Source organism: Galeopterus variegatus, unplaced genomic scaffold (genome assembly GCF_000696425.1).
Source record: "Galeopterus variegatus unplaced genomic scaffold, G_variegatus-3.0.2 Scaffold6118, whole genome shotgun sequence".
Lineage (NCBI taxonomy): Eukaryota > Metazoa > Chordata > Mammalia > Dermoptera > Cynocephalidae > Galeopterus > Galeopterus variegatus.
This window is the reverse complement of record NW_007732229.1, coordinates 76,353-80,827: the sequence shown is the minus strand read 5'-3', so window position 1 is coordinate 80,827 and position 4,475 is coordinate 76,353.

Genomic DNA, 4,475 nt, shown 5'->3' with positions numbered 1-4,475 from the left:
AGAAGATGTATTGGACAGGTAGTTAGAAGCTTCTGTCACACTAAATATGAAATGCAGAAAAGAAATTGAAGAAGAGAATGATCAGTATTAAAAACCAAGCGAGTGGGAAGGAAAATCAGGTGAAAGGCATATTTCAATTCACAGAGCAAATATGCAAAGAAATAGAAATCATGAGGCTACACACGTGAGGTTTTGAGAATATATTCAGAAGATATAAATCAGTGAGTTATAGCAATTCATTAAAGAAAGGCAATAAATAAACTCATAAGAAAGGAACATTTTCATGAGTTGAAGAAATACCTTATTTTGCAGATTGAAACCGTTTACCTATTTCTAAGCAGAACAGAGGGATAAAGATATATGTTTAGCATATCTGAGAAATATTCCTGAACTCAGGCAAAGGAAATAAGTTGTAGACAAAGGAAAAAAAACCAAAAAAAAAAACAAAAAAAAAACATAATAGCATTGCTTCATAAAGTGAGAAAACTGTTTGTTTTTAAAATGAGGAAAAGGAAACAAAATAAGAGAACTACTTAAAATTATATAAATAAATATTGATAATGCTTAGTTCAAAGAGAATATCATATACTAGTAAAAAACAATAAAGAAAAACACAAATATCGAATACAGAAACCTTCAGGATGCAGGAAAAAAGCTGTTGTTGGAGAAAAATATCTAGCTCCAAATTCCTACATTATATAAAATTAAAATTAAAAAACAAAACAAAACAAAAGCAAGTAGACATAATAAGACATTAGAAACAGAACCATAGGGGAAAAAAGTCTAAATAGCTAAGAAGATGGAGCTAACACAAATAAAAGTTGAAGTTACTGATGTAAAATTAATTAAATATATGTAAAGAAAAATATATTTTTATACTCTCAAGGGTAACTACTTAGAAAAAAATATTTCAGATTAATAATTACAAATATTTGGAAATACTTAGGAAGATGTATTTAATAAGAAAGGCAACAAATAAATGTGAAGAATATTATAAAATAGTACTGAAACACATAGAACAAGGCTTGAACAAATGGAAAAGCATAGTACACTTTGGATTAAAATATAAAATGTTACAGAGTTTTGATAATGAAATCTGGCAACACTTACTCAAAATAAACGTATAAATATAATTTGACCCAGAGATCCTATTCCTGAAGCCGGACCCAAAAGCTAAATGCAGCAGTAAATAAAAACATCTGTAAATCTATGCTTATTTCAGGTTTATTTATAGTGGCAAAAATATTGGAAACAAAATGAATGCCCATCAGTAGGGGAATGATGAAATTATGGTACATAGTAAAATATTATGTAGCCACTAAAACATTTAATTAGAGCTATGCTATATGACTCTATAGATGTGCGTGTGTATTTCTGACACACAGAGGATTATTCTGATATTTAGAGAAAGTAAAATTATTATTACTCATTTTCTTTTTGAAACTTTAGTCAAAGTAGATAAATGAAATAGGAGAGAGGAGCAAACCAAGTTCAGAAAGAGGATGAAAAATTGTATGTATAGGATCACACTATGCACTTGTGTCAAATTGTGTATATCTTTAAATTCCTAGATACATTAAATGATTTATTCTACAACAATAATACAAAAATTTTTTAAAAGAGGTAAGTTAAATATAAAAAGCATAATGATGCATAAGAAGAAAGATTTTTTTAAAAAAGAATTCTGTGCATAATTGCATACACATAGCTTTTTAAACCCTGTTGACATGAATAATTTCCTAGGGAAAATATATTTTATATTAGAAGAGACAGTAAAACTGAACGTAGCAACACTTAATTTGCTATTGAAATAATACTTATGTAGTAATAGAGTTACAGGCAGTTCATGGTATATTGATATAAAACATTCATTCTATCTCCCGGCAGTAATGCTTGGATACTTTAATCTCTTGAGGATTAGGTATTATATAAACTGTCTCACAACATGTAGAACTGAGGAGAGTTATACAATTCATTTTATGAAATTATAATAACTGATATCAAAATCCCCCAAAACAGCACAGAAAATCTCCAGTCAAATATCAATTTATATAGTTCAGCTCCATTTTGAAAGATTAATAGGCAAAAAGAAGAGCTTATGCCAGCAAAGAATGTATGGTCAATATGAGGCTATCTTTTAACATAATGGCAATGGCTTGTGTTTATACATAAAGAGCTAGCTATGGGATGCCACTACTTACCTTATCTCCTGTAGTAGAAATCATTTTAGGGACAAAGCTGTTTTTACTAAAAGGTGTTTTGGCTAGAATGTAAATCCTCTGGTACCTGGGAAAATATTGATGCCAAACCTTCCAGGGAAGAGAGAAGCCACTTTTAATTAGAGAGGAGACTTTTTATTTTTGTTATCTCTGAGACCAATTGTGGAGAAAGAGCATAAGAAATAAATGGGAAAGGAATGTAAAAAAAGGGGGCAAAAAGGGGAAGAAAATGATAGGCTGTTTTGCCTCCCGGTAACCTTACCACACCCTCTTTAATTACTAAGTGTGAGTAAAAAATTTTTTTGGGAAATGAGCAAAGATGCCAAACTTTGCATTTGTGTTGCTACAGTTTTAAACTTAGACACTGAGGGAAAAAGATGGAGCAAGGAGAGAGAGAGAAAGATATAAAAGTAAACCTTGAAAATATAGGTTCATGTCATTGGCCAGATTTACCCACATCTGCTAAAGTTAAGAGAACCTCCCTGATATCTGGGTTACATGTGGAAAACTATTTTATAATTTCTACAGATGTTAAGACATTAGACTGAACGTTTTAAAATTTAATTTAGTTTTGCAGTTCTTCCTGAGAGTATTTGCTTCCAAATGACAGAATAGTTTAGAGCAATTTCCTTTACTGTTATCACTGTTACGTGCAGCCTTAATTCTGTCACTTTGTTTTATGATCTCAGTTTGTTTTTTTCTGTTCCTTTTCTGTTGCTCTATTTCCTTTCACTAGTCATGCAGTACATTTCTACTTGCTTTTTATCTTCTATGGTAATGTGACAGGTAATCGTCCTTTTTAATTGTACTAGTGTGTTTCTATAACTTTCAAAATAATATTTGACTCATAGTTTAAAATAAAAATTAGGACCAGTTTTAACTTTTTATTTTCTTGTTCCAAGTCTAACCTTTATCGTCTTTGCAAAATTTATTTTTATGTATGGACTGCTCTTTCTTATTAGCATTAATAATGTATTTTTTTGCTACTTATTAGCATTTGTACTCAATTTTTGTGATATTTTTAATATTAATTTTCACCTAGTGCTTTATATTTAACATGTTCGTTGTCTGATATTCTTTTATACAGCGGTATCTTCCTTGTTTTTATTAATTGTGCTTGATATTTTGTTAGACCCAAATAGTCAGTGTGTTTCTCCAGAAGTATGTATTATTGATACATTTTATGGAAATTTTCATATGTGAAAGTATTTTGTTTTCACATATGAAAGAAAATTTAGTTCTATATAGAATTTTTGAAAAACAACATTTTTATTCCAAAATTTACTAGAAATTGCTCTATTATTTGTTATTGCCTAAAACTGTAGAGAAACTGCAATTGTATTTCTAACTGTGTGTGTTTATACTTTTTCAAGTTCCCTCATGTATATATATATAAAAGTTCAAAAAGTTCATGGAAAAATAGAATTAAAAGATAATACAAATCTTCTCATGAACTTTTGAAGTACCTTCATATACACAGTCATATACATACAGTCATGCACCACATGACAATATCTTAGTAAATGATGTACTCCATATAAGATGGTAGTACTATAAGATTATAATGGAACTGAAAAATTCCTGTCCCTTAGTGACATTGTAGCCAACATAACATCATAGTGCAATTACTTTATTTTTAATAAATGTAGTATAGCCTCAGTGTACAGTGTTTATAAAGTCTACAGTAGTGTACGGTAACATCCTAGGCCTTCACATTCACTCACTGCTCACTCACTGACTCACCCAGAGCAATTTCCAGTCCTGCAAGCTCCATTCATTATATGTGCCCTATGCAGGTATGTTTATCTTGTGTTTATCTGTTATGCTGTGTTTTTCCTGTGTCTTTTTTATGTTTAAGCATGTTTAGATACACAAATATTATTGTGTTACAATTGCCTGAGCAGTATAGTCATGCATTGTATAATGATACTTCAGTCAGTGACTGACCACATATATGCCAGTGGTCCTCTAAGTTTACAATACTGCATTTTTACTGTACCTTTTCTATGTTTAGATACATAAATACTTAGTATTATGTTACAGTTGCCTATACAGTATTTAGTGCATAACATGTGTACAGATTTGTAGCCTAGGAGCCATCGGCTATACTAGGTGTCTACAGTATTTAGTGCATAACATGTGTACAGATTTGTAGCCTAGGAGCCATCGGCTATACTATATATCCTAGGTGTGTAGCAGGCCACACCACCTTGGTTTGTTAAAGAACACTCTATGATGTTTCTGCAACAATGAAGT